The sequence below is a fragment of the Propithecus coquereli genome, unplaced genomic scaffold (assembly GCF_000956105.1).
Source record: "Propithecus coquereli isolate 6110/MARCELLA unplaced genomic scaffold, Pcoq_1.0 Scaffold28, whole genome shotgun sequence".
NCBI classification, from domain to species: Eukaryota; Metazoa; Chordata; class Mammalia; order Primates; family Indriidae; genus Propithecus; species Propithecus coquereli.
In genome coordinates, this window is record NW_012148396.1 from 43,532 (window position 1) to 54,761 (window position 11,230).

The 11,230-nt window shown below is 40.2% G+C and overlaps 1 pseudogene; it reads left to right on the plus strand.

Annotated features, from left to right (window-relative positions):
- Positions 1-10,049: 10,049 nt before the first annotated feature.
- LOC105813367 lies at positions 10,050-11,011 on the plus strand (annotated as a pseudogene).
- The last annotated feature ends 219 nt before the right edge of the window (positions 11,012-11,230 follow it).

Consider the following 11,230-nt stretch of genomic DNA (forward strand, 5'->3'; position numbering starts at 1 on the left):
CACCTTAACCAGTAAAAAGGCACTGTACCAACCTTACATAAGAAAAATTTCGAAAGATTAAATAAACATAATGGAAACCAATTAGGGCTGCTAAAAGAGTAAATATTGTAGAAGGGGTATGTGTGTCTATGGTGTGTCAGGGGTCAGGGGGCTCATTTACCACAGACACAGAATATGTGTCACTATGAACAGCCCTCTCAAAGGCTGATGGAGATGAGAGAAACGCTAAAAATGAAGAGGCAAAACTCCAAACAAATAAAAATGCTGGCTTTTAAACCAACATTGCCAGCTGTTCTTCACAGCAAACAGGAAGAACAGATCGAGAGGGCAGGCCTCTAATGGGCACTGAAAAGAACAACCAATCTCTTTATCCAGATCCGCTGCCATCTGCCGGGAGAACTAGATTAATGGCCTTAGGAAGAAGACCAAAGGTGGCAGCCAAGCCCTGGAGACAGACACCACTGAGGGGGAGGGGGTATGGGGATATCTAAGGTTTCATAGCTTCATTAAGCAAATGGTTCTCTGGAGAAAACAGGCTTTTTGGTTCTGGGTCTAGGAAGAGCTGAATCACCATATTACTGTACTTCTTATTAATATCTCCTAGTGCAACCACATCAAAGGGGAGAAAACTATGAAGAAATAAGGAACTAGAAGACAATTAGATGGAATGTTCCAAAATTCCCATGGAAAGACCATGGCTTCTTCATCTTTGTTGTTTCCATAACACTGTGAGAACTAGCATGTATTCAAAAAACTTACTGAATTAAAATGAAAAAAATTGCAAGAAATTTAAGTCACTATATAAAAAAAATGGAAGAACATTTTAGTTTTCACTTGGTTAAAAACCAAAGAATCCATACCTAATGCAGAAGGGAAGACCATATATAATATCCTAAGGTGCCTGTGTCTATTCAGCTTAGAGACAGAAGCTCCAAATTTAAATCCTGGCTTTGGCCATTCACTAGAAGAATGAGCAAAGGTATGTTACTAATATCTCTTAGATAATTTCTTCATCTACAAAATGTAATTTGTATAACACTTTGCTCCTGGGATTGTTGTGAGGCTGAGATTCTCAAACTAAGCTCCAGCACAGCAAAACTAAAAGTGTATGCTTAAAATACTTTATACTATTTAAGATATATTTAGAACAGGGCTTCTCAACCTCAGCATTACTGACATTTTGAGTTAGATGATTCGTTGTTGTGGGGTCTCCTGTGTATTGCAGGATGTTTAACAGCATCCCTGGCCTCTACCCACTAATTGCCAGGATTACTTCCCCTTAGTTGGTGAAAATCAGAAACATCTCCAGAGAAGCAATCAAAATATTCTCCTTTAGATGAATTTATAAACTAACTGTGGTGCATCCAGACCATGGAATAGTATTCGGTGATTAAAAGACATGCGCTATCAAGCTAGAAAAAGACAGGAGGAAAGTGAAATGCATATTGCTAAGTGAAAGAAGTCAATCTGAAAAGGCTACATACATTATGACTCCAACTATATGACATTTTGAAAAAGGTAAAACTATGAAGGCAGTAATAAGGTAACTAATTGCCAGGGGAAGAGGGAGGGAGAAATGAATAGGTGGAGTACAGGGGAATTCGGCGGCAGTGAAGCCACTCTATTACAGTAATAGAAGACAGACGTCATTATACATTTGCCAAAATCCATAGATGTACAACATAAAGACTGAACTCTAACGTAAACTATGGACTTTAGTTAATATAATGTATTGATATCGGCTCATTAACTGTGACAAATGTACCACGCTAATGTAAGATGTTATTAACAGGGGAAACCGTGGTGGCAGTGGTATGGGAATGACAGGATATATGAGAACTCTGTACTTCCAGCTCGATTTTTTGATAAATCTAAAATTGCTCTTCTAAAAAAAAAAAAATCTACTAATTAAAAAAAAAGCTTCTGGACAAAGGAAAAAAAAAGTCTCCAGACATTGCTAAATTAAAAAAAAAAAAAATGGTGCAAAAAACACCCCATCCCCAGTGAGAAACATTGATGAAGGATAGTCTTTTTGGGGGGTGGGGGTGGGTATAAAAAATAGCTCCTAAGTCTTATGGTAGAACTGAATTTATATTAATTTTTATAATGTTCCAAAAAGAACACCTTGTATATTATTTCTCTGTTCCAGTTTTAAGTAGAAATGAACATCTAAATCCCCAGAGGAAGAGTCATATTTGAAAGCCTGACACATTCACCCTAAAAAGAGACCATCATTTCCTCTCAATTCCTAAGTCTGCTATGGTAATACTAATATATTGGAAGAAGAGAAGTAAAAACAATTTTCATCTATGAATCTAGTAGTCTTATGTAATGATGGGGCAGGGCCAAAGCCAGCCTTCACAAGTCAGCCCTCCCTGAAATACACGATGTATATTTACGCACCCAGTAGTCTTCTAAGCATCTGCCCACCCCAGTGGTTGTGCATGACAACCTCATTTTTAATCTCAACTTTGTTCAAATGCTTACATATGTTTTCAATTTTATGCAGGAAGTTTATCATCAAATGAATGCTAAACTCACCCGAACTACTTACTCCGATAGCCTTCTAACAGGCTGCCTCCTTCTACCTCATACCCTCACAATGTATTTTCCAGAGCAGCCGCAGGGATTCTTTTTAAATGTAAGCCAATTCAGGTCACCTAACTTAGGTAAAATAAAACAAAAACAAACCCCCAAACCCACCAGAGCTCCGAAGCTCCCTATTCATTCAGAGTAAAAGCCAAAGTTCTTAAAATGGTCAGTGGGCCCTACATGATCTGGCCCCTGCCACCTTTTGAACCTCTTTTTCCTCACGCACTTACCTCAGCCTCCTTTGAGGTCAGCTCCATGTACCTACCTGATGACGTCTGCACTGCTGGCCCCCCAGACTTACACAGCTAACTCTGTCACAGCTCTCAAGTCTTTGCTCATGAAGCCTACCCTCATGTGCCCACACCACCCTGGCATCATTTCCTCTCTTATCCCACCTCTTTTTGTCTTCATAGTACCTATCACCACCTAACATACTGGACATTTCTTGACTGCCTGCCCCAAGTAGAAAATAAGTTGAATGAATGTTCTCCTTAGTCTGTTTTTCACTGCTCTATCCATAGCGTTTAGACAATTCCTGCCACCTTGTAGGTACTCAATTAATGATGGATTCATTCATTCATTTTTATATTCAATCACTTAATCAACCACCTCCATTTTATAAGTGAGGAAACTAAAGACTGGATCCGTTATACTAGTCTCACGTCAGAATCAGCAAGCGATCTGAACCTTAAGCAACTCCGAAACTCAAATGAACTTCACTATTAGCTGTTTCACCCACACCAAGACCCTAAGAGAGGTATCTTAGGGATCAGCACCAAGAACTTCACATCCAGTAGCCCTTCCATTGCTATTTCAAGGTACTTTATTAGCTATTCAGGATCTGCTTACACAGGTTAGGTGTCCTTACTCATATTTATCACTACTTCTCCCCAGACAACATTCACTCAATGTCCTTTCTTAGTCATAACATCATGGTTTGTTATAATTAACTAGGACTCTGGGATCAGAAAGATCTGGGTCCAAATTCCATTCAGCCACCGACTATGAGACTTTCTGCAAGGAAGTTAACCTAGTTAAGCCATAAGTTTCTCACCTATAGAATGGTGACAGGCCCTTTTTTTTATGACAGAGGGGCCCTTTCACCATTCTGTGCTCTCACTCTGTGAACCTGTTTCTTGCTCTCTAAATCTATCTTGTCCTTCCTCAATAAACTTCATTTTATGCTTGAAAAAAAAAATAAAGAATGGTGATAATATTATCAATCTTATGAGATTCTTGGGAGGATTTTCCTAAAGAATTAGGTATAGCAAGGCTGATAGGACAGGCAATCCAGCAAAGAGCATGCATTTAGTAGGTGTTAGCTTTCATTTTAAGTATTATTATTTAGCAAGTTGTTCACTCAAAGACTTCTTGACTTATGCAAGTCACTGTAAATGCCTAAGTGACTCCCTTCCACCAGTCCCTTAGATAATAACTTATTTTTAATGCCCCTCCCCCCACATTGACAACCCCTTTAGTCTTTGATAAATGTTTTCTTTTTTGAGCCACAAAATCAATTTAGAAGTAGAGAGAAAAATCTCATCCATTGACCTTAACACAAAGCCCCCAAGGATCCACATGATCAATTGGTCAAAGGTCTGAGTAGAGATGGTCCTTCATCTTCTCTTAAACTTTTTACTGGAGAGACCAAGGAATAGAGGTCAATAACCTTAGGGCACAGAGGGAACAAACCCAACTGCATGCATAAGATTAAATTAGCAGATGTAAGGATGAAAGAAGCTGAAAAGCTATTTCATTCATGTACTTAGAATATACTTGAAGTAAATTCCAATGAACCACATAAATCCTTTAGCACTCACAATGCACCAGCCATGTAACTTAACATTTATTTATAGTCCCCATCTCATCTCTATGGTACTTTTTTCCTCCAATTAAAAATTTAAGTCTTTCAGGCCAGAGACCACAGAGCCAAATGAAACTAGAAGCATGTAGCTCACTATACTCAGCTCAGTGTGTCTGCACTAGCTGCTCTCTCAGTCTGGAGGGCTTATGCCTGGCCAACTCTTCTCATTCCATCCCCTTCTCACATCTCAGGATGCAGCTCAAATGTAATTTCCTCAAAGAGGTACCTCTGGGCAATCCTGACTAAGCCCTCCCTGTCCCCCACTCTACCAAGTCATCCTATTTGTTTTCTTCATAGCAGTTGCCACTACCTGAACTTATCTTTACATTTGTTTGCTTTGTCTGTCTCCCTCTGAAATGTACCCTCCTATGAAGAGGGGAATTTTGTCTACTTTTGCCACTGCTGTAGTCTCCAGCACTTAGAACAATTACTATAAAATATTAAATGCTCAACTCAATATTTCTTCAATAAATTAATAATATAGTGAGTATCCAGGAAAATAATATTTAACTAAAGATCACAAATTTTTATCTGATCCTGTGGCAAAAAATAAAGAGAGTCCCAAAATGGGAGCCATTGGATAGCATGTAAAAGCTATGGCAATGGGCCCATAGATTTAGGTCTAAGCCACACTAAGTAGACCGGGGATGTGTGCTCCTGTCTCCAGTGGTTTGAAAGGGTCTCACAGTCCTGAGCAAACTGACAAAAGGTTAACTGTTACCTGCTTCTACTTTTTCTCTTATTTTTTTCTCCCTAACACCTAATGGGTAACCTTCTTTCCATGGGAGAGACATACACATCTGTCTTGTGCTTGACAATTTAAATGTTTCCCTTCCACTTCTCGTGATTTTCTAACAGCCCTGTAAGGTAGGGGGAACAGGGCTATGCACCTCCATCTCCCAATTCTCACGCTCTCCTTTGCCAATGAGGAAACCAAAAGGCTCTGGAAAATCAAAATACTAACTCAAAGTCACAAAGGAGTAAGTGGTAATGCTGGAACTTGAAACCAGGTATTCCTGGCTCCAAATTTCTTACTCCTTCTACCATGGTAAGCTGCCTTCCCTAACATACAAAATGGGATTTTTGTTTTTAACTTTAGTATTAAAATACACTTGAGAGAAGTAACATTTGCACAGCTTCAGCAAGCAGTTTCCTCCCTCAATAAGTTGTCTCCATTTCCTGACACAGAATTAATTTAGGAAATGTTCACATTTTAAAACCCACAGCTCAATTTGCTCCTAGCAATACATTCTTGAATTTATAATGTTATCACAAGCGCCTTCAATTATTATAGAAATATTTTAAATACGTGTAACTATTCATCTTAATGATAAGTTTTGTAAGTCATGGCTTCAAAATTCTACTCCAAACTTAAAAGATATTCCATAAGCTAAGATTTTCACAGTTGTCCAATTCAAAATATAAGATACCAGAATGTTTTCTCCTATTGGATTATAAAAATAAGATTCTCAATTCCAAACTCAAAAACTCAAAAATAACTCAACCCCATGTTATGATCAAAATGAGAAATCTGAATACAGGCAGACACAAAGGATAGAACTACCCCATAAATAAAATTTAAATCAAACAGACTAAAAGTCATGTGTTTATGATTCTGTATATAAAAATAATTCAGCCCTTTGGAATAAGACACACATGTTCTTTTTAAAATAACTGTGGAATCTTAAACAGAAATTTAGTAAGTTTAAGATTTTTGATAAAACAATAGTATATAGTCAAGTCTATTAACATTAGCATCAGGAAAGAAAGGGAGAAAGGGAATCCCAAACATGGATAATCCACAAGTCAGTTTTGTAGTCTTTTCAGCAATAGATTTAGTTTTTTCAATATGCATATTTTTGACAGACATAAAACATAATTTCAATTCCCTCAGTACATATCAACTAATAAGGAATGGATGTGCAGAATAAAGGCAAAGAGTCTACAACCATCACAGGAGTCAAAGAGAAGGGAGCCAGTTGGTATCTTAAATTTGCCACAGATAACCCACACCATTGGTAACTTACATGCAGATAATGAGGAGGTGAGAGTTGACTGCGGTAGCCTTAGATTTTCAGTACTTCATTCTTTCAGCAAGCATGTCCTAAAGCACCTACTATGCATTATGGAGTTAGTGTGACAGATAATGGGATTATCCATTTGGTAATCGCTACAGTGCCTATTTAAAAAACACAGTGCTTGCTTTGGGGCATAGTCCCTATTTTTTAGAAATTCAGTCTTGGGAGTAGAATGGTAGATTGAGAGAGACAAGTGAGAAAACCATTTCAATAGAATGAGTAAGTACTAAGACAGATGGGCGTAAGTCCCTATAAAATAACTGAGAAGTACTAACCCAGCCTGATCTGACAGAGAGGTGATGAGTAGCAAGGAATGAGAGAAGACTTTGGGTGCTATAACATTTAGACTGAGTTCTCAACAGTGAGTAGAATCAATTAGGTGAATGAGTAGATAGCTGGACTGACATGAATGGGCACATCACAAGATGAAGCACAATATGCAACTGCTGCAGAGATGAGGCAAGATAATCAGGGAGGCATGGGCAGGGGCTTAGTCAGGACAGCCTTATGGGCTGTGCCAAGGAATGTGGTTCTCACCACACAAGCACTGAGGAGCTCTAGGTAGACAGTGGTACCATCAGAAAGACAGTTCTGACACTGAGATGCATTTTAAATTTCCTGATATTTCATGGCTGGGGGAAAAATGAAAAAACCCAATGTAAGTACAGATTGGCTCTAAAGGAAGCAAGGAAGAACAGATTTCGGTTCCTCTAAAACCTGATTTTTGTGCCTATAGTCCCAGCTACTTCAGAGGTTGAGGCAGGAGGATTGCTTGAGCCCAGGGCTTTGAGGCTGCAGTGAGCTATCATTACAACATTGTGCTCCAGCCTGGGTGTCAGAGCAAGACACCGTCTCTTCAAAAAACAAAACAAAAACTATACTGCCACATGAACTCTTGACCAAGTCCACAAAATGAAAGATGTGACCAAGCCGACTTTCAAGGTTTAGCTGAAAATCTCTCAAAATCCAGAGCTCAGCATAAGCCCTTTAGACATATTTTTATGATATTAATATTAGGGCAATACTAGTAACAGACAACAAAACAGAAGCTCTTTTCTAAATTGTAATATCCCAACTGTCAAGTTTCTATAGCAGAAAGTCCAAGTTGTACCACACTGACCCAGCAAACTCTCTTATGATTTCTTTGCTTCGGCTTCCTCATCCACACAATGAGGATAATAATATCTACCACTGTAGGGTTTTCGAGGAGAAGAGGATGTAGAACTGGGGTGATTAAATGGTAGAGTAAATATGAAATGACTTTATAAACTACAACTCTCTACAAAAAATGATAGAAATAACTATTGCTATGGGCTCAGATAATACTATGGAACAGAAAATTATCAGAAGGAAGTAACTTCAATGCACTAATTAAAATTAAAAGTACTGTTTTAATTAAACAGATAGATTAGCCCATACCACTTATTTTTAATAGCATAAAACCACCTATCAACCTCTCCCTGCCTCAGAAGTCATCAAGCAAATACTAGAACAGATAGGGGTGAATAGTGTAAACTTTATGATGATGGATGTGTCATGAAGTGAATTAAACCACAAAGGCAATTAAGTCATAAAAGCATCAGTAGCGATATTAACTAGATAGAAGGCTCAGAGGATCATCTCTGAAAAGATTTCATTAGCTAAACCACAAAGTCCTGCTGAAAAACATATCAGCAATCTTGTTAAAAATGGGTCATGCTATTTATAGAGTCCATCACCAAATCACATATTCTCTAGTTTAAAACAGAAAAAAAGTCTGAAAACTTTCTTGAACAGGCATACCTAAACAGGACTGCTTCATGCCCATCAAAGGAAATAATCTGCTTAAATTCTGCCCATACTCAACAGAAAATTTTCTTAATGGGCTCACTGAAGAAACTATCCCATTTTCCTATACATTTGAGCTTTACTATGAATAAACAAGCTTCGTATGATTCCAACATAATGTATAAATTACACATTACTAGAGAACGTACTGTCCAAGTTTGGGGCTAACCACCAAACTGGGCCATTATCTATATATGGACACGGTTTCCTTAACGAAGTTCCTGTTTAGGTCGATTGTGACGGAGGATTATTTGTTAGGCTCAGCAAGAGCTCCTACACTGCAGACGACAGTCATTCTGTGAAAATACTCTATAGGGCAGGCTGTCAGAAACGTGTGCAAAGAGAACGAGCTGTAGGCCTGGGAAATGATGCATATTCACTATTTTGACTATAAGTGGCAAGGGCAACATAAAATGCCAGTTGTGGTGATCTGAGTGGTGAAGTCATGGGTCATTTTAAAATTCTCTTCCCTATATTTTGCTGTATTTTCAAGTTTTCCCCGGTGGCTGTACTTTGTAAAGCTAAGAAAAAGCAGATAAGGTATCAATATGGATGAACTTAAGTCTTAAATAACAATGGCCAATTCTATCGCCCACAGACAATCTCTACTGGCACTGTGTTCTCTTTATTCCTAGTGTTTTTTCAATGCATATACATTTTTGCACTTGTTAAACCACTATTTAAAAAGGGCAAAATCCATAGTATAGGTTATTATAATTCTAGAAAGCAAAAATTTTAGGTCAAGTGATCATATGCCAAGCTAGATGATTAAAAATCTACTTTCAAGTAAACAAAAACAACTACAGCCAACAATGGCAAATTTTTAAGACATGATAATTTAAGTAAGACCCATTGATTTGCTATTAATTATACTCCAAACTGAATGAAAAGATCCAAATTCAGCCTGGAAAACATATGTGCAAGTACATTCTTGCTTACTCACCTCATTAAATTCTAAATGAACACAAGCCACAGTAAAGAAGGAAGTAATGTGCCTAACAGAGTTGACTGGCCACCACTGCAGGATCCCTGCAACTGACCCCCTGGCCCTGGACATTGATGGCACCATTGAAAGGGATCTTGAACACTACTCAGACCAGAACTAAATTTAAGGTATAATACACTTAAAAAAAAAACAAAAAAAAACAGGACATCATTAAAAGGAAGAGGGAAAAGAAAACATATGGAATTCTAGTTTAAAAAGAAATACTGGCTGGGCGCGGTGGCTCATGCCTGTAATCCTAGCACTCTGGGAGGCCGAGGCGGGCGGATCCTTTGGGTTCAGGAGTTCGAGACCAGTCTGTGCAAGAGCGAGACCCTGTCTCTACTAAAAATAGAAAGAAATTAGATAGACAACTAAAAATATATAGAAAAAATTAGTCGGGCATGGTGGCGCATGCCTGTAGTCCCAGCTGCTTGGGAGGCTGAGGCAGGAGGATCACTTGAGCCCAGGAGTTTGAGGTTGCTATGAGCTAAGCTGACGCCATGGCACTTAGGGTAGTAGAGTGAGATTCTGTCTCAAAAAAAAAAAAAAGAAATACTACAGAGTTCAATCGGTAGCGGGAGCAGAGAGCGGACCCCAGAGAGCCCTGTGAAGCCCCACCGCTGCCGCCGCCGGCCTAGTTACCATCACACATTGGGAGGAGCTGCAGCTGCTGCAGCCGGCCCCAATCACCATCACCATAACCATGAGCAGCAAGGCTGAGACCCAGCAGCTGCCCGCCGCCCCCGCCCCTCAGCGCTGCGGACTCCAAGCCCAGCACCACGGGCAGCCGCGCAGGGAGCGGTGGCCAGGGAGGCCTCACATCAGCGGCGCCTGCCGGCGGGGACAAGAAGATCATCGTAACAAAGGTTTTGGGGACAGTAAAATGGTTCAATGTAAGAAATGGATATGGTTTCATCAACAGGAATGACACCAAGGAAGATGTATTTGTACACCAGACTGCCAGGAAGAATAACCCCAGGAAGTGCCTTCACAGTGTAGGAGATGGAGAAACCGTGGAGTGTGATGGTGTTCAAGGAGAAAAGGGTGCGGAGGCAGCAAATGTTACAGGCCCTGGTGGAATTCCAGTTCAAGGCAGTAAATATGCAGCAGACCGTAACCATTACATACGCTATCCAGGTCGCAGGGGTCCTCCACGCAATCACCAGCAGAATCATCAGAACAGTGAGAGTGGGGAAAAGAATGAGGGATCGGAGCGTGCTCCTGAAGGCCAGGCCCAACAACGCCAGCCCTACCGCAGGCGAAGGTTCCCACCTTACTACATGCGGAGACCCCATGGGGGTCGACCACAGTATTCCAACCCTCCTGTGCAGGGAGAAGTGATGGAGGGTGCTGACAGCCACGGTGCAGGAGAACAAGGTAGACCACCAGTAAGACAGAGTATGTATCGGGGTTACAGACCACGATTCCGCAGGGGCCCTCCTCGCCAAAGACAGCCCAGAGAGGACGGCAATGAAGAGGATAAAGAGAATCAAGGAGATGAGACCCAAGGTCAGCAGCCGCCTCAACGTCGGTACCGCCCCAACTTCAATTACGACGCAGACGCCCAGAAAATCCTAAACCACAAGACGGCAAAGAGCCAAAAGCAGCCGATCCACCAGCGAGAATTCGTCCACTCCCGAGGCTGAGCAGGGTGGGGCTGAGTAAATGCCGGCGGCTTACCATCTCTGCCATCGTCCGGTTTAGTCATCCAACAAGAAATGATTATGAAATTCCAGCAATAAGAAATGAATGAAAGATTGGAGCTGAAGACCTTAAGTGCTTGCTTTTTGCCCGTTGACCAGATAACCAGAACTATCTGCATTATCTATGCAGCATGGGGTTTTTATTATTTTTACCTAAAGATGTCTTTTTTGGTAATAACAA